The 25,174-nt window shown below is 39.8% G+C and overlaps 1 protein-coding gene, 1 non-coding gene and 1 pseudogene across 5 annotated transcripts in view; 1 reads left to right on the forward strand and 2 right to left on the reverse strand.

Moving 5' to 3' along the window:
• Window positions 1-25,174, reverse strand: part of FAM168A (family with sequence similarity 168 member A) — a 213,055-nt gene that overhangs the window by 41,242 nt on the left and 146,639 nt on the right. The gene's annotated exons all lie outside the window — the stretch shown is intronic.
• LOC122703880 lies at window positions 6,567-6,673 on the forward strand. Its single transcript, XR_006343639.1, has one exon. It is a non-coding gene; the product is annotated as a U6 spliceosomal RNA (small nuclear RNA).
• On the reverse strand, window positions 12,340-12,439 carry LOC122703611 (annotated as a pseudogene).

The raw sequence follows: 25,174 nt of genomic DNA on the forward strand, positions 1-25,174 counted from the left end.
CTGGGATAAACCCCACTTGGTTGTAGTATATAATATAACCATTTCTATAAGTTATTGCTCATTTTGCTAGTATCTTGTTGAGGACTTCCACATTTATGGGATATTGGTCTGTGGTTTTCTTATGATGTCTTTGTCTGGTTTTGGTATCAGGACAATATTTGCCTTATAGAATGATTCCCCCTTCTTCTATTTTTTGGAGGAGTCTGAGGAGGGTTAGTGTTAATTCTTATTTAAATATTTGTTAGAACTCACCAATGAAGCTATCCTGTCCTGGGCTTTTCTTTGTGGGAAGTTTGTTGGTTGGTTGGTTGTCTTTCTAGGACAGATCTTCCCTGACTTATGATGGGGTTACGTCCTGATAAGTTGAAAATATTTTAAGTTGAAAGTGCATTTAATATATTTAATCTACCAAACATAATAGCGTAACCTAGCCAACAATTCAGAGAAGGCACTGGCAACCCACTCCAGTACTCTTGCCTGAAAATCCCGTGGATGGAGGAGTCTGGTAGGCTGCAGTCCATGGGGTCGCTGAGAGTCGGACACGACTGAGCGACTTCACTTTCCCTTTTCACTTTCATGCATTGGAGAAGGAAACGGCAACCCACTCCAGTGTTCTTGCCTGGAGAATCCCATGGACAGGGGAGCCTGGTGGGCTGCTGTCTATGCGGTCGCACAGAGTCAGACACGACTGATTCGACTTTGCAGCAGCAGCAGCCTACAATTAAATATGCTTGGAACACTTACATTAGCCTATAGATGGACAAAATCATCTAACACAAAGTCTGTTTTAAAATAAAGTATTACATAGTTAATTTATTGAATATTGTATTCAAAGTTGAAAACAGAATGGTTGTGTGGGTACAGAATGGTTTTAAGTGTGTTGGTTGTTATCCACATGATCATGTGGCTGACTGGGAGTTGCTGCTCATTGCTGCTGCCCAGCATCATGAGAAACTACAATACTGTGTGTTGCTTGCCCAGGAAAATGTCAGAATTCAAAATCTGAAGTATAGCTTCTACTGAATATGTAACACTCTCACACCATTGCAAAGGTGAAAAATCCCAAGTCAAACCATCATTATTAAGTCAGGGGCCATATACAATTCATCCATTTCACCTAGATATCTGATCTGTTGTCATACAACTGTTTCATAGTATTCCCTTATAATCCTTATTTCTGTAAAGTCAGTAGTAATGCTCCCTATATCATTCCTGATTTTAGTAATTTAAGTCTCCTCTCTTTTATTCTTAATCAGTCTACATAAAAGTTTGCCAATTTTGTTGCTCTTTTTAAAGAAACAACTTTTGGTTTATTGATTTAAAATTTTTTTTAAATTTCACTGATTTTTGCTCTAATCTTTATTATTTCCTTGTCTTGCTTAAGGTTTAGTCTGCTCTTTTTTCCCCCAGAGTGTTAAGGTAAGAGGTTACATTACTGAGTTGAGGTTATTCTTCATTTTTAATATAGGCTTTTATAGCTATAAATTTCCTTCTAAGTACTACTTTAGCTATATCCTGTAAGTCTTGGTCAGGTGTATTTCACTCATCTCCAAGTATTTTCTAGTTTCCCTTGCGATTTCTTCTTTGGCCCACTGATTATTCAGGAGCACGTTATTTAATTGTCACTAAATTGTAAACTTATTATTGATTTATAATTCTAATCCACTGTGATTGAAGAACATAATCTGTATGAGTTCACTCTCTTAAATGAGAGTTGTTTTATGGCCTAGCACATAGTCTATACTGGAGAAGGTTATATGTGTACTAGAAAATAATTAAATTCTTCTGATTGTCAAAGACTGTTGTTGGGGTGTCCTACAGATATCTGTTAGGTGTAGTTGGTGTACAGTGCTGTATAAGTCTTCTATTTCTTTGTTGATCCTTTGCATAGTTGTTCAACCCATTATTGAAAGAGAGGTACTGAAGTCTTCAACTACTACTGTTGAACTGTCTTTTGCCTTCATTTCTGTTAGCTTTTATTTCATGTATTTTGGGGCTCTGTTATGAAGTATATGTTTATAACTGTTTTATCTTCATGAATGACTCCTTCATTATTATAAAATGTCCTTCATTATCTCTAGTAACATTTTGTTATTTTAAAGTCTATGGCTGCTATCCAAAAGTCTACAAGCAATAAATGCTGGAGAGGGTGTGGAGAAAAGGGAACCCTCTTACACTGTTGGTGGGAATGCAAACTAGTACAGCCGCTATGGAAAACAGTGTGGAGATTTCTGAAAAAACTGGAAATAGAACTGCCATATGACCCAGCAATCCCACTTCTGGGCATACACACTGAGGAAACCAGATCTGAAAGAGACACGTGCACCCCAATGTTCATCGCAGCACTGTTTATAATAGCCAGGACATGGAAGCAACCTAGATGCCCATCAGCAGATGAATGGATAAAGAAGCTGTGGTACATATACACCATGGAATATTACTCAGCCGCTAAAAAGAATTCATTTGAACCAGTTCTAATGAGATGGATGAAACTGGAGCCCATTATACAGAGTGAAGTAAGCCAGAAAGATAAAGAACATTACAGCATACTAACACATATATATGGAATTTAGAAAGATGGTAACGACAACCCTATATGCAAAACAGAAAAAGAGACACAAAAGTACAGAACAGACTTTTGAACTCTGTGGGAGAAGGTGAGGGTGGGATGTTGCGAAAGAACAGCATGTATATTATCTATGGTGAAACAGGTCACCAGCCCAGGTGGGATGCATGAGACAAGTGCTCGAACCTGGTGCACTGGGAAGACCCAGAGGAATCGGGTGGAGAGGGAGGGGGGAGGGGGGATCGGGATGGGGAATACGTGTAAATCTATTGCTGATTCATGTCAATGTATGACAAAACCCACTGAAAAAATAAATAAATTAATTAAAAAAAAAATAAAGTCTATTCTGTCTGATAATAGTATACCCCCCCTAGCTTTCTCATGGTTCCTGTTACATCATCTTCTTCCATTCTTTTACTTTCAACTTTTTTTATCTGTGAATCTAAAATAGATCTCCTATAGATAGTAAATTCTTGAATCTTTTTAAAAAATTCACTTTTTAAAAAATTTTAAAAATATGACAATACTGCTTTTTAACTGGATACAGAGCAGATTTAGTGAAGCTATTGGAACAGTAGGCTATGTTAAAATGTAAGTAAAAAAAAAAAAATGTAAGTAAAAATGTTGATAGTAAAGGAACAGAGTGGCTATGACAGCCTGAAGAAGCAGGAGGATATAGAGGAATTTTCCATTTCAAATGAAGGAAAGATATTTCTCCTCCTTAAAAATGGAGGAAATTGAAGGTAAGCTTCCAAACTCATTCTATGAGGCCACCATCACCCTAATTCCAAAACCAGACAAAGATGCCACAAAAAAAGAAAACTACAGGCCAATATCACTGATGAACATAGATGCAAAAATCCTTAACAAAATTCTAGCAAACAGAATCCAACAACATATTAAAAAAATCATACACCACGACCAAGTGGGCTTTATCCCAGGAATGCAAGGATTCTTTAATATCCGCAAATCAATCAATGTAATACACCACATTAACAAATTGAAAGATAAAAACCATATGATTATCTCAATAGATGCAGAGAAAGCCTTTGACAAAATTCAACACTCATTTATGATTAAAACTCTCCAAAAAGCAGGAATAGAAGGAACATACCTCAACATAATAAAAGCTATATATGACAAACCCACAGCAAGCATCACCCTCAATGGTGAAAAATTGAAAGCATTTCCCCTGAAATCAGGAACAAGACAAGGGTGCCCACTCTCACCACTACTATTCAACATAGTGTTGGAAGTTTTGGCCACAGCAATCAGAGCAGAAAAAGAAGTAAAAGGAATCCAGATAGGAAAAGAAGAAGTGAAACTCTCACTGTTTGCAGATGACATGATCCTCTACATAGAAAACCCTAAAGACTCTACCAGAAAATTACTAGAGCTAATCAACGAATATAGTAAAGTTGCAGGATATAAAATTAACACACAGAAATCCCTTGCATTCCTATATACTAACAATGAAAAAACAGAAAGAGAAATTAAAGAAACAATACCATTCACCATTGCAACAAAAAGAATAAAATACTTAGGAGTATATCTACCTAAAGAAACAAAAGACCTATACATAGAAAACTATAAAACACTGATGAAAGAAATCAAAGAGGACACAAACAGATGGAGAAACATACCGTGTTCATGGATTGGAAGAATCAATATTGTCAAAATGGCTATTCTACCCAAAGCAATCTATAGATTCAATGCAATCCCTATCAAGTTACCAAGGGTATTTTTCACAGAACTAGACCAAATAATTTCACAATTTGTATGGAAATACAAAAAACCTCGAATAGCCAAAGTAATCTTGAGAAAGAAGAATGGAACTGGAGGAATCAACCTGCCTGACTTCAGACTCTACTACAAAGCCACAGTCATCAAGACAGTATGGTACTGGCACAAAGACAGAAATATAGATCAATGGAACAGAATAGAAAGCCCAGAGATAAATCCACGGACCTATGGACACCTTATCTTTGACAAAGGAGGCAAGGATATACAATGGAAAAAAGACAACCTCTTTAACAAGTGGTGCTGGGATAACTGGTCAACCACTTGTAAAAGAATGAAACTAGAACACTTTCTAACACCATACACAAAAATAAACTCAAAATGGATTAAAGATCTAAATGTAAGACCAGAAACTATAAAACTCCTAGAGGAGAACATAGGCAAAACACTCTCAGACATAAATCACAGCAAGATCCTCTATGACCCACCTCCCAGAATATTGGAAATAAAAGCAAAACTAAACAAATGGGACCTAATGAAACTTAAAAGCTTTTGCACTACAAAGGAAACTATAAGTAAGGTGAAAAGACAGCCCTCAGATTGGGAGAAAATAATAGCAAATGAAGAAACAGACAAAGGATTAATCTCAAAAATATACAAGCAACTCCTGCAGCTCAATTCCAGAAAAATAAATGACCCAATCAAAAAATGGGCCAAAGAACTAAACAGACATTTCTCCAAAGAAGACATACAGATGGCTAACAAACACATGAAAAGATGCTCAACATCACTCATTATTAGAGAAATGCAAATCAAAACCACAATGAGGTACCATTACACGCCAGTCAGGATGGCTGTTATCCAAAAGTCTACAAGCAATAAATGCTGGAGAGGGTGTGGAGAAAAGGGAACCCTCTTACACTGTTGGTGGGAATGCAAACTAGTACAGCCGCTATGGAAAACAGTGTGGAGATTCCTTAAAACCTGGAAATAGAACTGCCATATGACCCAGCAATCCCACTTCTGGGCATACACACTGAGGAAACCAGATCTGAAAGAGACACGTGCACCCCAATGTTCATCACAGCACTGTTTATAATAGCCAGGACATGGAAGCAACCTAGATGCCCATCAGCAGATGAATGGATAAGGAAGCTGTGGTACATATACACCATGGAATATTACTCAGCCGTTAAAAAGAATTCATTTGAATCAGTCCTAATGAGATGGATGAAACTGGAGCCCCTTATACAGAGTGAAGTAAGCCAGAAAGATAAAGAACATTACAGCATACTAACACATATATATGGAATTTAGAAAGATGGTAACGACAACCCTATATGCAAAACAGAAAAAGAGACACAGAAATACAGAACAGAGTTTTGAACTCTGTGGGAGAATGTGAGGGTGGGATATTTCAAAAGAACAGCATGTATACTATCTATGGTGAAACAGATCACCAGCCCAGGTGGGATGCATGAGACAAGTGCTTGGGCCTGGTGCACTGGGAAGACCCAGAGGAATCGGGTGGAGAGGGAGGGGGGAGGGGGGATCGGGATGGGGAATACGTGTAAATCTATGGCTGATTCATATCAATGTATGACAAAAAAAAATTAAAAATTAAAAAAAAAAATGGAGGAAATTAGGGGCATAGATCTAAATGCATCTTTATTTATGCTCAGGTAGTTAACACTCTTACATTCATTTTATCATCCTGAAGCCTGCAACCTTTTAGACTTTCTTAGCTAGCCCTTTCCCAGTGCTTGAATTAGCTGTGGGCTAGAAGGCCAGAAATTCAACCTTTTTGGAATTGTATATATATTAAAAGTTAATACCTGAGTGATTGCCTTCAAAAGTGAGCTAATAAACAAGCTATGGTCAATTCAATTAAATAAATAAGTACTTTACCACTTATTATGCTTTAGGTACTACAATAAATGCAAAATGAAAAGACAATCTTTGCCCTCTATGAACTCTTTTCCTCTATGAGAAAGACATTTAAGTAACACTGGTATTCGGTGTCTTCCCAAAAAGGCTGTCAAAGAGGAAAATACAAAGAGCTGTAGGACAACTGGGAAGAAGAACAAAAAGAATTTTAGCAACTAACCTGACTCCCTTTCCCTCCAATTTGGTCTGGCTTCTGGATTGGAGAGGCTGCTGCAATTCTGAGTTAGTTACAAGAGAGACTTTTAGGTAGAGTGTTATTTTTGTTCAGACCATGTACCTTCCCCTAGTGTTGATTCAAACAAGTAACACTGTTGTGCTTGCTTCCGCAGCACATATACTAAAATTGGAATGATACAGAGAAGATTAGCATGGCCCCTGCGCAAGGATGACATGCAAATTCGTGAAGCGTTCCATATTTTTATGAGATGGATAAAACTGGAGCCCATTATACAGAGTGAAGTAAGCCAGAAAGATAAACACCAATACAGTATACTAACGCATATATATGGAATTTAGAAAGATGGTAACGATAACCCTAAATGCAAGACAGAAAAAGAGTCACAGATGTACAGAACAGACTTTTGGACTCCATGGGAGAAGGCGAGGGTGGGATGATCTGAGAGAACAGCATCGAAACATGTATATTATCAAGTGTGAAACATATCGCCAGTCCAGGCTGGATGCATGAGACAAGTGCTCCGGGCTGGTGCACTGGGATGACCCAGAGGGATGGGATGGGGAGGGACGTGGGAGGGGGATTCAGGATGGGGAACACATGTAAATCTATGGCTGATTCATGTCAATGTATGGCAAAAACCACTACAATATTGTAATTTGCCTCCAACTAATAAAAATAATTGGGGAAAAAACAAACAAACAAGTAACACTGTTGTGGACGTTTAGAGGAGGTGTCAAATTGAGACAAACTGCACAGTGTTTTAGAGACAGCAGGAGTTTCATTTATAGGTAGACCTAGATTCAAATCCCAGCTCTTTTACTTATTAGCTCTGTGACTTTAGGCAAATCAACTCTCAGAGCCTCTGTTTTGGTATTTAAAAAAATAGACAATAATTTATTTGTTTGTTGTATGTTTTTTGAGTCATGTACGGATTTAAGAGTCGGACCATAAAGAAGACTAAGCACCAAAGAACTGATGCTTTTGAACTGTGGTGCTGGAGAAGACTCCTGAGAGTCCCTTAGACAGCAAGGAGAGCAAACCAGTCAATCCTAAAGGAAATCAACCCTGAATATTCATTGGAAGGACTGATGCTGAAGCTCTAATACTCTGGCCACTTGATGCAAAGAGCTGACTCACTGGAAAAGACCCTGATGCTAGGAAAGATTGAGGGCAAGAGGAGAAGGGGGTGACAGAGGATGAAATGACTGGATGACATCACTGACTCAATGGATATGAGTTTGAGCAAACTCTGGGAGATAGTGAAGGACAGGGAAGCCTGGTATGCTGTAGCCCATGGGGTCTCAAAGAGTTGGACACAACTGAGCGACTGAACAACAACAACACTTTATGTTGGGACCAGTGCCTCTTTCCTTCTCCTATATCTGCATGTGAGTAGCTAGGGAAGAAAGCAGGGAAGTCCTGAACTTGCTTTGTAGACACCCATCTCAATATTCCTACTGACAGTCAGGAGGAGTTTCCTGCTCTGGACGTCCTATGGTAGCCATCATAATCCAGTAGGAACAACAGGGGCTCTGAAGGGAGGCAAGTGTGGATTCAAAATTAACAGAGGGAGCATGCAAAATACCTAGCATAAATACTTGGCACAGAGCGGTAAGTGCTTTAGTCCCCTACCACTTTTGAAAATGGTTGCATTTGCCTGTAGATTTTAAGACTACTTAATGAAAAGCTTCTCAGTCTTCAATCATGTCCCTCACTCCTGCTTTTCCCTTTCCCTTACATGGCTCCAGATGAGTAGACCTATCGCCATTTGGCCAAGCAGAGGCTAGTCAAAAGCCATCTTAGTGTGTTTTTTTGTAGAAACATTGAACCAGTCATTATGCTTTCAGTTCAGTCGTTCAGTCGTGTCCGACTCTTTGTGACCCCATGGACTGCAGCACGCCAGGTTTCCCGGTTCATCACCAACTCCCTGAGCTTGCTCAAACTCATGTCCATTGAGTCAGTGATGCCTTTGAATACAGGTAGTTATTATGCTTTGAATACCTTTTGTGCATTTTAAAGCATTTTTGTGGAGTTTGCTCAGCGTTCAAATGTTCTTTCGATGAACTTGTGGGGGAGAAAGTGGTCTCCCTGTCCTATTCCTCCACCATCTTAGCTCCTCCTCTTAAAGCATTTTTGTCTCTTTAAAAATGGGTAAATATCAGTGTCCCCACACTTTTTTGCATTTTTATTTCTCCATTATTTTCAGTCTGTTATTTCTGTTTTGTGCTATTGATGAATAGTGAAAGTTAAAGCAACCTCAATGTCGACTAACAGCATTATCTAAAACAAATCTAAATGACACAATTCATAATTCCTTAAACAAACTAAGGTGTTACAGGACAGAACATAGCATATAATCTCATTTTTGTTGAAAAATAATGTGTAGAGGTCTAGAAAAAAGAGACAATGTACTGTCTCTGGATCAGGACTGGGTTTTCCAATAAACTAAATTATGAACCATGTCTCAGCTCAAGGATCCCCAGAAAATGCTTCCATTTCAACACATTTCTTATTTAGAGATGCCACTAAATTACTATGTGACCTGGGCAAAGCACTTATAATCCTTATCAAATCCTGAATCTCTTTCTGCATTTGAAAAATAATACTAACAGCACTATTAAATGAACATCTCCCATATTTTTAGAGGTGAGAAAACTGAGGCTCTGCAAAAATAAGTAATTTGCTCATGGTTATCTTAGTGACAGTTAAGACTGAAACCAGATCTGATAAAGAAAAAGAAAGGTAGGGAAATGGTGGACTGTCTCTATGAGTTTTAATTTTTTTCCTCTTAACACAAAGGAGGGATCAGTAGACCATTCTTTGTGTAACGAAAATGATACTGTACAGTCTGTTGGATTGAATTAGAAGTTGCACTGATTTACAATTAACTCATGGCCTCATCTTAACAGCTGAGTAACCAGATCAATCCAATCTTCTAAATTTTATGGTTTGTTTTATTGTGGCCTATAATCAGTTGAAATCACAAGGGGAAGTCCAAGAGCTTTACATGCCATAGAGAAAAGAATCTCTCTCAACTCTGAGTAGGTGAATGATTCCAGGCAAGTTACTTAACTACTCTGTACCTCAGTTTCCAAATCTGTAAAATGAGACTAGCACCACCTTGCCATGTAATTACCAAGTTGTATTAAATTTAGAGGGCTTCCCTGGTGGCTCAGAGGATCCCAGCACTAGATTAAAAGCAGATTCCTCAAGTGTTATGAGAAAATTATCTGAGAAACATCTTAAAGGACACACATTGGCCTCAGTACTGCCAAGAACTCAGTGAAAAAGGCATAACTGTGCAAACTTGTCACCTAAGCCAGAGGAAACTTGAGATAATTCCAGATTCCTCCTTTCTCTTATTGCCCAAATCCAACATCCAGTCCTAACTTACTAATTTATATTCCACACATATTAAATGTCTACTGAATGTAAGCCACTGTTCCATCTAAAAATGTCTCAAAGATGTCCTCTCCTCTCCATCCCAAATACCACTCCTTGATCACATCAGTTGACCAAACTATTTTTAGGGCCTCCTAACTTATCTTCTGACCTCTATTTTCTCTCTCTCCAATCCATCCATCTTCATCCAGAGAGATCTTTCAAAATTGCTACTCTGGTGGTCAAAGATAAAGTTTCAAACAAGTATTCAAACAAGGATAAAGGTTATTGCTAAGGATTAAGTTACAAATTTTCTTAGCAAGACATAAAGACTCTCCAATTCTGGCTCCTATTATTTCCTCTTTTGCCAATCTTGGCCTGGTACTTCACCAATACCGAACACACAACTATTCTAGCATACTCCATTCAACTATCACTATTCAGGCTACCCCCAGTGCTCGGATTGTCCTTCCCTTGCCCTTCACTTTATTCCCTTCTTTAAGAAGTCTCCCATAATCTTCATCTCTCCAGACCTGATTAGGGGTCCCTTCTGGCTACTCTTTATTTTTTTTATTGCAATGGGTCTTCGTTTCTGGGCTTGAGCTTTCTCTAGTTTCAGGTGGGGGCTCCTGCCCCATTGCAGTGTGCAGGCCTCTCACTGTGGTGGCATCTCCAGTTGTGGAGCACAGGCTCTAGGGCATCAGGTTCAGTAGTTGTGGCCCATGGGCTTAGTCACAGAGGTATGTAGGATCTTCCTAGGAAGATCCCATGGAATCGAACCCATGTCCCCTGCATTGGCAGGTGAATTCTTAACCCCTGGACCATCAGGGAAGTCCCTCTAGCTACTCTTATAACTGGCTTTTCTTAAAGCTCTTATCAAATTATATTTCCATTTTTCTCAAGTACTCATCCCTCAATATTGTGGATCTAGTATCAATCCAATGATGATCTCTTTGGTCATATTTCTCTTGGTCTTTATATGTCCCAGCAGAGGCTTCTGTTTGTGTTCTCACTGTCCAAACATACTTTCTTTTTCAATTGATTGATGATTGCTTTACAATATTTGGTTTGATTTCTGCCATATATCAACATGAATTAGCCACAGGTGTACGTCTGTCCCCTTCCTCTTGAATCCCCCTCCCACCTCCTACCCTTTCCTACCCCTCTAGGTTATTGCAGAGCCCGAGTTTGAGTTCCCTGAGTCATAGAGCAAATTTCCATTGGTTATCTATATTTTACATATGGTAGGGTGTACACTTCCATGCTACTCTCTCCACTCATCTCACCCTCTCCTTCCTCTTCCCTGCCCTTGTCCATAAGTCTGTTTTCTATGTCTGCATCTCAATTGCTGCCCTGTCAACAGGTTCATCAGTTCCATCTTTCTAGATTCCATATGTATGTGTTAATATACGATATTTGTTTTTCTCTTTCTGACTGACTTCACTCTGTATAATAGGCTCTAGGTTCATTCACCTCATTAAAACTGACTCAAATGTGTTCCTTTTTATGGCTGAGTAGTATTCCATTGTATATATGTACCACAGCTTCTTAGAGGAGCCTAGTGGGCTACAGTCCATGGGGTCACAGAGAGTCGGATCGATGACTGAGCAACTAACACACCCCCCCACCACAGTTTCTTTATCTATTTATCTGTTGATGGACATCTAGGTTGCTTCCATGTCCTAGCTAGTATAAATAGTGCTCCAAACACTGGGATACATGTATCTTTTTCAGTTTTTGTTTCCTCAGGGTATAAGCCTAGAAGTGGGATTGCTGGGTCATATGGCAGTTTTACTCTTAGTTTTTTAAAGGAATCTCTACACTGTCTTTCATAGTAGCTGTATTAATTTACATTCCCACCAGCAGTGCAAGAGGGTTCTCTTTTTCTCCACACCTTCTCCAGCACTTGTTGCTTGTGAATTTTTTGATAATGGCCATTCTGATTGGTGTGAGGTGATATCTTCATTGTAGTTTTGATTTGCATTTCTCTAATAATGAGCAACACTGAGCATCTCTTCATGTGCTTATCAGCCATCTGTATGTCTTCTTTGGAGAAATGTCTGTTTAGGTCTTTTGCCCACTTTTGGACTGGATTGTTTGTTTTTCTGGTACTGGGTTGTATGAGCTGCTTGTATATTTTGGAAATTAATCCTTTGCCAGTTGTTTCATTTGCTATTAATTTCTCCCATTCTGAGGGTCATCTTTTCACCTTGTTTACCGTTTCCTTTGCTGTGCAAAAGTTTTTAAGTTTAATTAGGTCCCACTTGTTTATTTTTGTTTTTATTTCCATTATTCTAGGAGGTGCAAATCTACTCTATTTTTTAGCCTCCCTCCTTCCCTAATCACACAGCCTATATGGCTGAGGCCATGAGTCTGGCCAAAAGGGACTTAACAGCTAACCACCATTTCTCTGCTGACTCAACCGCCACTCTTGCAGAAAAAGGAGCATGGACTTTAGATTCAGATATGGGTTCTAGTATGTTTCATCATTTCGAATTCTGTGAATTTAGGCAAACTATCTTTTTAAAAAAATATGGAAGGCTTCACAAATTTGAATGTCATCCTTGCGTAGGCACCATGCTAATCTCCGTATTGTTCCAATTTTAGTATATGTGCTGCCTAAGCAAGCAGGAGGCAAACTATTATTTCCACTTACTGAGCTTTGGCTTCCTCATGTAAAATGTAACAATAATAACTTTGCAGAGTTGAGGTGATAATAACACTAGCAATAAAAATAATACTATTACTTACTGTGTGTCAAGTATCATGCTAATGAATACTTTACATTGATCTCTTTAATTTTCATAACCCCTTCATGAGGTAGTTTCCACTATTACCTTTATCTTATAGATGAGGAAACCAACTAGAGAAGCTAACTTACACATCCAGGTCATTTTGGTAGACCATGGGCTGGATAACTCAGTGCCCATTTCCAGCCCCCTCTGCCCTCCTGAGGCTGGAAAACTACCTGCTTTCTCAGCCTTCCTATTCCTTAGGACTAGCCAAGTGGCCCAGTTCTGATCAAGGAAATATACACATAGTCTCCTGAAGGAATTGTGGGAAAGCCATTGTTTTTCTAGTAAAAGGACAAGTATTTCAATATTCCATCACCTTTTTTCTACCTCGGTCACAGAGGTGATGCCTACAACTATAGCAGTCATCCTAAAACAAGTGGGAAAAGCCAAAAGATTCAGGGGATACCAGTCTTGGAATCACAGGACTGATAAATCAATGCCATCTGCCACTGACCTCCAGACTTTTTTTTATGTGAGAAAAATACACTTTTATTTGTTTAAACTACCATTAGTCAAGTCTTCCAGTAGCATCGTCAGGCATTTATACGTGGTACAGAGTAATCAAATGATAGAGCTCAGTTCAGTTCAGTTGCTCAGTTGTGTCCAACTCTTTGTGACCCCGTGGACTGCAGCATGCCAGGCCTCCCTGTCCATCACCAACTCCTGGAGTTTACTCAAACTCATGTCCATTGCATTGGTGATACCATCCAACTATCTCATCCTCTGTCATGCCGTTCTCCTTCCACCTTCAAGCTTTCCAAGAATCAGGGTCTTTTCCAATGAGTCAGTTCTTTACATGAGGTGGCCAAAGTATTGGAGTTTCAGCTTCAGCATCAGTCCTTCCAATGAACACTCAGGACTAATCTCCTTTAGGATGGACTGGTTGCATCTCCTTGCAGTCCAAGAGACTCTCAAGAGTCTTCTCCAACACCACAATTCAAAAACATCAATTCTTTGGTGCTCAGCTTTCTCTATAGTCCAACTTTCACATCCATACATGACTACTGGAAAAACCATAGCTTTGACTAGATGGACCTTTGTTGGTAAAGTAATGTCTCTGCTTTATATTATGATGTCTAAGTTGGTCATAGCTTTTCTTCCAAGGAGGAAGCATCTTTTAATTTCATGGCTGCAGTAACCATCTGCAGTGATTTTGGAGCCCCCAAAAATAAAATCTCTCACTATTTCCATTGTTTCCCCATCTATTTGCCATGAAGTGATGGGACCAGATGCCATGATCTTAGTTTTCTGAATGTTGAGTTTTAAGCCAACTTTTTCACTCTCCTCTTTCACTTTCATCAAGAGGCTCTTTAGTTCCTCTTCACTTTCTGCCATAAGGGTTGTTATCATCTGTGTATCTGAGGTTATTGATATTTCTCCCAGCAATCGTGATTCCAGCTTATGCTTCAGCCAGCCCAGCATTTTGCATAATGTACTCTGCATATAAGTTAAATAAACAGGGTGACAACATACAACCTTGATGTCCTCCTTTCCTGATTTGGAACCAGTCTGTTGTTCCATGTCCAGTTCTAACTGACCTGCATACAGATTTCTCAGGAGGCAGGTCAGGTGGTCTGGCAGTCCCATCTCGTTAAGAATTTTCCACAGTTTGTTATGATCCACACAGTCAAAGGCCTTGCTGTAGTCAATAAAGCAGAAGTAGATGTTTTTCTGGAACTCTTGCTTTTTCGATGATCCAGCAAGATGTTGGCAATTTGATCTCTGGTTCCTCTGCCTTTTCTAAATCCAGCTTGAAGATCTGGAATTTCACGGTTCACATACTGTTGAAGCCTTGCTTGGAGAATTTTGAGCACTACTTTGTGAGATAGAGCTAATAAGATTCAAAATTAGGGAGTCAATCATTAAGCTATATCAGAAACACCTGGCATTGCAGTTGGCAGAGAATGGGTACACAAATGATGAAAATGATTATAATAAGATCAATTACTCAGTCTACTTCTTCAAAGCCTCCATGTTCCTCAGGAAACGCAGAACTGTCAGTAACCTAAATCACAACAGAGTTGCTCAGAACAGACCAACTCTATTGGACCTGCCTACCTCTCATGTCTGCACTTCTGAATTGAGTTCTCCCAGCTCAGGGACCATCCTAAGGAGGGTAAAGGGAAGGAAGGTCTGGAGATAGGTCTTGGCTGTTCACCCCCACTTATCTCATGGGCCACAAAGATTTCAGGCTCCCTGCCATGCAAGTCTAAGATGAGAGAGTTCAAAGAACTAAGGAGAAACTTACAATCCTGGCAGCATTTGTTGTGACAGTGATGGCCCAAGCTTCTCTCTCTGGCAGCCAGAGGCCTTTGGAGATAACAAGAAGTGTGGTTCTGTAGCTTAAACAAGACCAAGGGCTATTGATTTTTCTGCCTCTTTTCCTGCTGAGAGCGGTAACAGCAAAAATCTGATTTAGACACTTAGATTCAAGTACCTTCTCCACCAGCTGAGCAATTTTCAAGTAATCACACCTTTGACCTCACCCAACATATGTCCTTTTAAAGCCATTTTTTTGGGCCAATTATTTAGTTTTCCTAAGATGCACAGGGGAAAGGTAGACTTGTTGGCCATCTTCCTGAAAACTGTAGCTTCTATTCCTCTGTTCAGAGTTTCGAACAGCTTGCTCATAGACCTTCCAACCTGTCTGGGAGGGGGCCAACCACTCCCGTCACAGCTGACACAGGTGCCATAGCTGACATGTCTCCAAGCTAACACATGGCCTTTGTTTCTACAGCTGTTCAGAACCCAAAAGGTACTTCCTGGAGGAATTATGACATTTACGATGGCAAGATTCCCAGACAAGCTCACTGAATTGGGAAAAAACAAAAAAAACTATTTATTAAACATTTAACTAAATGGCAGATTTGAGCATCAGAATCACCTAGGGAGCTTGTGAAAACACAGAGTCCTGGGGAAGCTCTGGAGTTTGTAATTCAGTAGATCTGGGGTAGGGCCCAAGAATTTGCATTTCTAACAAATTCTTAGGCTTGGTGAGGACACTTTGATGGCACTGCTACAAGGTATAAACCTTTGAAAATGCACAATTGGCTACCTTTTGTGAAAAGTCTCTCCAATCCTAAGAAGAGAGCCACTCTATCAGGATATCATCTTGCTTAAATCTTTTAAATAAACAAAACAAAAAACAATCCTTCCCACCCCACCCTCCAAAATCCCCCTAAAAGCAACTACTAAGAGGTTTCTACAGATTTCTCTTTAAGGAAGGACTAGATTCCAAATGCTTCAGATCAATGGGCAATGCCAGTGGGTTTTTAGAAGAGAAATTCTCCTAGGAGCTCCAGGCAATACATTCTGGAAGAAAAGACAAGTTAGCACTAGAGGTTCACCAATCTCCCAAAGTATGCACAGACTACTCACAACCAGCTGCCATTAAGAAAACAACAACATTATGACAATGACTCTCAAGCTTTGTCCACAATACACCTGTACTTGATGGTACTGATCAGGGATGGATGGGTACACGGAAGGAGAAGAGAGAGTGTGTATGAGTGTATGTATGAGAGGGTAAGGAAACAAACAAAAAAACCCACCTAATTCTGAGATAACTTTCCTGATGGCTTAGGAGCTGTCAGTGAGTCACAGGTGAATTGGGGTACTGCTTTCTCAAGCTCAGGAGAAATGTCTGGGAAGGGAGGGGAGAACAGAAGTTCCTGGACAGTCTTGTTTATCTAGAATTCTCTACAAATATTCTTTTCTGTGTAGAAGAACTGGCTTAGCATTAACTGAATCACTGCTTTAGAAGGAGAGTCTCAGAACGAAAATGTTTATTCTAAACTCTGAGCTCAATCTGCCAGACACTTGACAGATCTCTGAAAAGGTTTCATTATTAGGGACCTGATGCTTTAGTCATTTATTCGTTCAGTCAGTCAATACTCAGAGTTTACTCTGTGTTAGGCACCGGGTTAAACACTGAGGACACAGTGAGTGCCTGCGAGAACAGTGAAAGTGAAAGCCCCTCAGTAGCGTCAGACTCTCTGAGACCCCATGGACTATACAGTTCACGGAATTCTCTAGCCCAGAATACTGGAGTGGGTAGCCTTTCCTTTCTCCAGAGGATCTTCCAACACAGGGATCAAACCCAGGTCTCCCACATTGCAGGCGGATTCTTTACCAGCTGAGCCACAAGAGAAGCCCCGAGAGCAGTGAGGGTTACAAAAATATAAACAAGCATAAGGCAGTAAATAACATAGACAACATGTAGTTCAGTGCTTAACATGGAGCATCCAAACTTAGATGTGATTCTGGCTCTATCATGCTCTGGCTCTGTGACAGGGACAAGTCTTTCCATCTTTCTTGACTTATATCTACAACTATCAAAACTTAGATATTTTAATAAGGATTAAATAAAATAATGACAACATAGCTCTCAAACTGGATAAAGGAGCCTTTGTGGTTACTCAACAATGAGCTAGAGGGTACATGAAAGCATTGAATAAACAGGATGCACTTTCTTGAAATGCTAATTTTTTTCACCAAACACAAAAAACTACCAAACAACTTAAAGTATTCATTTTAAAGAAAATAACTATGACTATATAAAGGTGATTTAAGGTAAAATTCTTATGAATTTTGAAGATAAACTTCAAACAGACTTCAAATAAAGTTTAACTCTCTGGGCTACTTTCAGGCGGAGTTTGCTCTCTTCCAATGTCAGGAACACTAGGAAAGTTTCCAAACACTGCATGTGGCTGACAAAGGATGCTCAACAAAGAGCAACCATTAGTGTCAATAAGTTCAGTTCAGCCATTCAGTTGTGTCCGCCTTTTTGCAACCCCACAGACTGCAGCATGCCAGTCTTCCGTGTACATGACCAACTCCTGGAGCTTGCTCAAACTCATGTCCATCAAGTCAGTGACGCCATCCAACCATCTGTTAATAAGTGAAAGTTGCTCAGTCGTGTCTGACTCTCTCCGACCCCATGGACTATAGCCTGCCAGGCTCCTCTGTCCATGGAATTCTCCAGGCAAGAATACTAGAGTGGGTAGGCATTCCCATCAGGGGATTTTCCTGACCCAGGGATCGAACCTGGGTCTCCCCACATTGCAGGCAGATTCTTTACTGTCTGAGCCACGAGGGAAGCTCTATTTTTATTCCACAAGTTAATAAGAGATAGCTATTATTACTAACCCACCCACACGAGAAACAACTCTGCAGTGTATGGGGCATAAGAGGGTGTCATCTCTACCCAGGTATCCTTTTTCCCCAAGCTCTAGACTTCTTCCATTCCTATCCCCAAACCTTATGATTATTTGAGAAGTACAAGTCCAGGAAGCATGCCAATTCTGCCTCCAAATGCCAGGGAGCAACCTTCAAAACACACAAAAAAGAATGGATCAGCACTAGTAAAGTTGCTAACCTCATCAACCTCCTGACCTCCCCTGAGCCCTCAGCCTGCCCAAGCAGTTAACTCCAGGACAAGAAGTCAGCCTAATCACTGATCCAGCACCACTCCTGACTAGCTGTGTTCTCATTTTAAAAGTTCTTAGAGATCACTTATTTCCTTAAAATCTCACAGACAAGTCATAGATAGGTAGGTATTGTTTTTCCTACTTTACAGAGGAGGAAACTGAGGCTTTCAAAGTAAAATCAGTTGAAGTTTTTAGATACAGGCAGAGCCAGGATTCAAGTTCAAGTCTTCTGACTTCAAGCAGGAGCTCTCCCCACTACATTAAGCAATAGAAATCATTCCAATGAGAACCTATACAGCATAGGCAAAAGCTCTTCCAGTCCTTTATCAAAGCCCATCCATTTTCAGCTGTATTCAGGGAAATTATAATTTAATATAAATTAAGTTCAGTTATGTCACTCAGTCGTGTCTGACTATTTGTGACCCCATGGACTGCAACATGCCAGGCTTTCCTGTCCATCTCCAACTCCCAGAGCTTACTCAAATTCATGGCCATCAAGTTGGTGATGCCATCCAACCATCTCATCCTCTGTCGACCCCTTCTACTCCTGCCTTCAATCTTTCCCAGCATCAGGGTCTTTTGCAATGAGTCAGTTCTCCCCATGAGATGGCCAAAGTATTGGAGTTTCAGCTTCAGCATCAGTCCTTGCAATGAATATTCAAGACTGATTTCCTTTAGGATGGACTGGTTAGATCTCCTTGCAGTCCAAGGGACTCTCAAGAGTCTTCTCCAACACCACAGTTCAAAGGCATCAATTCTTCGGCACTCAGCTTTCTTTATAGTCCAACTCTCACATTCATACATGACTACTGGAAAAACAATAGCTTTGACTAGACAGACCTCTGTTAGCAAAGTAATGACTCTGCTTTTTAACATGCTGTCTAGGTTGGTCATAACTTTCCTGCCAAGGAGCAAGCATCTTTTAATTTCATGACTGCAGTCACCATCTGCAGTGATTTTGGAGCCCCCCAAAATAAAGTCTCTCACTGTTTCCATTGTTTCCCCATCTATTCTCCATGAAGTGATGGGGCCAAATGCCATGATCTTAGTTTTCTGAATGTTGAGCTTTAAGCCAACTTTTTCACTTTCCTCTTTCACTTTCATCAAGAGGCTCGTTAGTCCTTTTTCACTTTCTGCCATACGGGTGGTGTCATCTGCATATTTGAGGTTATTGATATTTCCCCCGACAATCTTGATTCCAGCTTGTGTTTCATCTAGCCCAGCATTTCTCATGATGTACTCTGCATATAAGTTAAATAAGCAGGGTGACAATATACAGCCTTGACATACTCCTTTTCCTATTTGGAACCAGTCTGTTGTCCCATGTTCAGTTCTAACTGTTGCTTCTTGACCTGCATACAAATTTCTCAGGAGGCAAGTCAGGTGGTCTGGTATTCCCATCTCTTTCAGAATTTTCCACAGTTTGTTGTGATCCACACAGTCAAAGGCTTTGGCATAGTCAATAAAGCAGATGTTTTTCTGGAACTCTCTTGCTTTTTCTATGATCTAATGGATGCTGGCAATTTGATCTCTGGTTCCTCTGCCTTTTCTAAATCCAGCTTGAACATCTCAAAGTTGAAGGTTCATGTACTGTTGAAGCCTTGCTTGGAGAATTTTGAGCATTACTTTACTAGCGTGTGAGATAAGTTCAATTGTGCGGTAGTTTGAGCAGTCTTTGGCATTGCCTTTCTTTGGGACTGGAATGAAAACTGATCTTTTCCAGGCCTGTGGCCACTGCTGAGTTTTCCAAATTTGCTGGCATATTGAGTGCAGCACTTTCACAGCATCATCTTTCAAGATTTGAAATAGCTCAACTGGAATTCCATCACCTCCACTAGCTTTGTTTGTAGTGATGCTTCCTAAGGCCCACTTGACTTTGTATTCCAGGATGTCTGGCTCTAGGTGAGTGATCATACCATCATGGTTATCTGGGTCATGAAGCTCTTTTTTGTATAGTTCTTCTGTGTTTTCTTGCCACCTCTTCTTAATATCTTCTGCTTCTGTTAGGTCCATACCATTTCTGTCCTTTATTGTGCCCACCTTTGCATGAAATGTTCCCTTGATATCTCTAATTTTCTTGAAGAGATCTCTAGTCTTTCCCATTCTATTGTTTTCCTCTATTTCTTTGCATTGGTCACTGAGGAAGGCTTTCTTATCACTCCTTGCTATTCTTTGGAACTCTGCATTTAAGTGGGTATATCTCTCCTTTTCTCCTTTGCCTTTCATGTCTTTTCTTTTCTCAGCTATTTGTAAGGCCTCCTCAGGCAACCATTTTGCCTTTTAGTAGTTTTCCTGGGGATGGTCTTGATTTCTGCCTCCTGTACAGTGTCACGAACCTCTGTCCATAGTTCTTCAGGCACTCTGTCTATCAGATCAAATCCCTTGAGTCTATTTCTTACTTCCACTGTGTAAACGTAAGGGATTTGATTTAGGTCACACCTGAATGGTCCAGTGGTTTTCCCTACTTTTTTCAACTTGAGTCTGAATTTGGCAATAAGGAGTTCATGATCTCAGGCACACTCAGCCCCCAGTCTTGTTTTTGCTGACTGGATATAGCTTCTCCATCTCTGGCTACAAAGAATACAATCAATCTGATTTTGGTATTGACCGTCTGGTGATGTCCACGTGTAGAGTCTTCTCTTGGGTTGTTGGAGGAGGGTGTTTGCTCTGACCAGTGCGTTCTCTTGGCAAAACTCTGTTAGCCTTTGTACTCCATTTTGTACTTCATTTTGTACTCCAAGGCCAAATTTGCCTGTTACTCCAGGTATCTCTTGACTTCCTACCTTTGCATTCCAGTCCCCTATAATGAAAAGGACATTTTTGGGGGGTGTTAGTTCTAGAAGGTCTTGTAGGTCTTCATAGAACCACTCAACTTCAGCTTCTTCAGCATTACTGGTTGGGGCATAGACTTGGATTACCGTGATATTGAATGGTTTGCTTAGAAACAAACAGAGATCATTTTGTCATTTTTGAGATCGCATCCAAGTACTGCATTTTGGACTCTTTTTCTGACTATGATGGCTACTCCACTTCTTCTAATTAAATTTCTAGAAGAAACTTAATGTAAATACTATACTAAATATCATTCAGGGCTAAGTACAATTTAATGTAAGTATTAAATTATATTTCCATTAACTACAAATCATAATGGGGGTTTCCCTAGTGATTCAGACCATAAAGAATTTTCCTGCAAAGCAGAAGACCCATGTTTGATCCCTGGGTCGGGAAGATCCTCTGGAGAAGGGAATGCCTACCCGCTCCAGTATTCTTGGCTGGAGGATCCCATGGACAGAGAAGCCTGCTAGGCTTCCATGGGGTCGCAAAGAGTCGAACATGACTGAGAGACTAAGCACACATACACACAGGAATCATCATAAACAACTAATAGAAAATTAAATTGCATGAACTTATTTAGTGAGAAAAGGGAACGAACTCACATGGCTTATCCTTAATCTCTTTCAGGAGGATCCTTGTGTAAAGGCTTTCCATAGTTTCCTATTGGTCTTGCCCAAGAACGTCAGGAGCCCTAGGGCAAGAAGACCTGGACTGACAGAGTCGCTGCAGGAGAGGGTTTCTGAGTAAGGATACTGAGCTCACCTCACCTTCCTTGTTTCTCAACCTTTCATTAAGGCCAGGGATTCCAAAAAGGGGCATAGAAAACTTCAAAAGGCAAAAGAAATAGATTAAGGGTATGAGCTAGGCAGTTGCTTTATAATGAAAGAGAGCTAAAGAAAATTTATAGATTAATGCCCAGAATGTTAGAGCTGGAAGGGAAATTGCTGAACAACTCATATAAGTCCCTCATAGCCTGGATAGGAAGTGAAAGCAAGACTCTCCCAGTGTCTTGCAGTTATTAGCAGCAGAACCAGACCTGAAACTGAGAACTCCACCTTGTGCTTCAAGACCTAGTTCCATGCTTAACCTCTGAGAAGGCTTTCCTGGTAACAAGCTCTGAAGAGTTTATTCCCTTTGCTCCCTTCCCCTATGTCCACTTTATTCCACAGCAGTTTGTAAGTACATCCATTTATTATGTTAAGTTCTTGGAATAGAGTGGCACATCCCTCTGAGACAGCATGTCTCACTACTGCAACTACCTCCTTACTTGTGTCTTTTTTCTCCTTACAATCTGCGCTGGTTAACGTAGGAAGTCCATGGAGAGGTAACATACACAAAAGTCACAGTCATTGCATATATGTGTCTTCACAAAATTGATAATCTTACAATTTGTAGGATAGAGTATGTAAGAAACTGAAAGGTCAGAGTTCATCCTGACCAGTTCATTTACCTCCCTCTGCGTGTGGCAGGAGAACCCTCCCTTCAAACAAAATCTCACCTGGAAGTTTATATATAAAATAGGCCTGAGCAGACATTTACTAGAGGGGAAGAGAACACCTATTTTGCTTAACCCTGCCCTTTACTAGCTTCTAAGGCATCTTGAGGAAAAACCACCTCATTTTAAAAAACTTATTTTATTATTCTTTTATTGAAATACAGTATATAAGTTACAAGTGTATAATATAGTGAGTCATAATTTTTCAAGTTATAGTTCATTTGTAGTTATTATAAAATATTGGCTATATTCTCCATGTTGTACAAAATATCCTTACCCTCCTTGTTTTGTTTAATTTTGGAAAGAGCAAGCTGAGCCAAAATAAAGAATTTTTAATTTCAGCCTCCTCTCATTCAGGATGTGATAGAGGTCAGAGAAGTCTTTGGAGCCCAGGAAAACTGTAATGAAATCCTCTGTGACTCTGGAAAAGTCAGTTAACCTCCCTGCATCAGTTTTTTCATCTATAAAACTGAACAATAATGTCCATCTTGTGAGATATTAGGAGGCTTAAATGAGATGAACTATATAAAGCACCCAGTTCATATCTTGTATATCTTGTTACTCAACGAATAGTTACTAATAGAACTACTATTATTAGATTCAAGGATGGAACCTGGTGTTCCCCAGAGATCTGTCCAGCAATCCTGCTGCCAATCCAAAAAGTATCAGCAGAGTAAAGAGGTAAGGGCTAGTACCCTGGAAAGTAGCAAGTGTTAGTCACGTCACTCAGTTGTGTCTGGCTCTTTGTGACCCCATGGACTGTAGCCCACCAGGCTCCTCTGTCCATGGAATTCTGCAGGCAAGAATACTGGAGTGGGTTGTTATTCTCTTCTCCAGGGGATCTTCCTGACCCAGAGACTGAATCTGGGTCTCCTGCACTGCAGGCAGATTCTTTATCATCTGAGCCATCAGGGAAGCAAAGCAAGTCTGAAATACCTTAAAGCAAAACCTTAAATGAAATATCTCCAGGCATAAGAAAGCACCTAAATCTTGATTCAAAGCTCTCAGCATGCTAATGAATAAAGACTTTTTTTTCCACCAGGGTAGAAGACAGGAAACCAAGTGAGCTACAGGACAATATTTCCATCATTTAACAGAAATATGCCAATGACTGAATACATTGTTGTTACCTCAGCTATTTCTGAGAATCTGTCACTGTGAATAAATACATGGAAAGCACATGCCATCCACCATCAAGCAGGACAATGCTATTTTTTATTTGCAAAGAATACTGGAAGTATTAGGACCTTACCTGGAAAAGAAAAAAAATCCTTTTCTGATACTTTCTTTTATGCAATGGTAACAAATCTTTTTTATCTGACAACAGGTTTTGTTTTTAAAGGATACCTATATTGAGAGTGACGTCCTAAGATGTTAGAACAGGAAGCTCCAGAGACTCATCTCTCCACCAAACCTGAACTAGCAGAAACTCTCTGTAGTAACTACTTTGGAACACCAGAGTCTAGTCAATAGACAGCTCATTTCAGTCTTTTGCCCAGCCCATGCCCTTTCCCACGCTCAGAGAGCAGTGATAGTGAAGCCCTGAGTTGCTGGTATGGCCTGTTGGAGACAGGGTTGGCCATAAGAACCTTGTTCCTCCACAGGGTTTGTTTACGAGTTTGATTGCTCATAGCTGCTTTTGCTGGCTGAGGGACCAGCACAGAGGCTGACAGCCATGGTTCAGCATCCAAGGGCTAAAGTTTATTCCACAGGATTTAAGGAGACAAATGTTGAATGGGATAAACAAAATGTGGCATAAATGAACTGTTACCCAGCTATCGAAAGGAATGAGTTCTGATATATGCTACAACATAGATGAACCCTGCAAATATTACGCTAAGTGACATAAGCCAAATAAAAGGACAAATATTGTATGTATCACTCTTGTGATATCTAAAAGAGGGAAATTCAAGGAGGCAGAAACTAGATTAGAGGTTACCAGAGGCTAGAGGGAAGGGAAAGGGAGAATTATTATTTCATGGATATTCACCCCAAATTTCTGTTTGGGGTGATGAAAAAGTTCTGGAAATAATATGTTTATACAACATTATGAAAGAACTTAATGCCACTAAACTATACACTTAAAATGGTTAAAATGGTAAATTTTATGTATATTTTGCCACAATAAAGTAAAAAAATTATTTTCTTTTACATAGGCCTATTTTTCACTTAACGATTACAAGCTATAAAACCTTGGAAAAGTTAACATAGTTGAACCTTATTTCCTCATATGTAATAGCTCTTCCTTGTACAGTTATCATGATAATTGAAGACAATGTTTATAAAGTGCCCGGTACTCCATTTGTTAGTCATTAATGGTAGTTATTTAGAGGAGGAAATGGCAACCCACTGCAGTATTCGTGCTGGAAAATTCCATGAAAAGAGGAGCTTGGTAGGCTATAGTTCATGGAGTCATAAGGAGTTGGACATAACTAAGCGTGCACACACATACACAATGGTAGTTATTACTATAAAATAATTACCTACAGCAACAGTAATTTATAATTAACATAAACATAATAACAATTCAAACAATATTTAATGAGTAACTAACTGCCCACTGTCTTTTAGGCACAGAAGTTTCCTAACCTTCATCCTCAAGGAGTTCTCAGTCTAGGAGACACGAAAAAAAAAGAACAGGAGAACAGGGAGTCAAGAGGAACAGGGAATAACCCAACACCAACACTTCTTCCTTTGGGCAAAAACACTGCTTTCTTTCCTACCAAAATGGGAAATTACCTTGTGATCCAAAAAAGTAGATCAGCTACAAGCAAAGAGAAAATTAGTTTAATGCACATGATTCTTGCC

Source organism: Cervus elaphus, chromosome 1, assembly GCF_910594005.1.
Source record: "Cervus elaphus chromosome 1, mCerEla1.1, whole genome shotgun sequence".
NCBI classification, from domain to species: domain Eukaryota; kingdom Metazoa; phylum Chordata; class Mammalia; order Artiodactyla; family Cervidae; genus Cervus; species Cervus elaphus.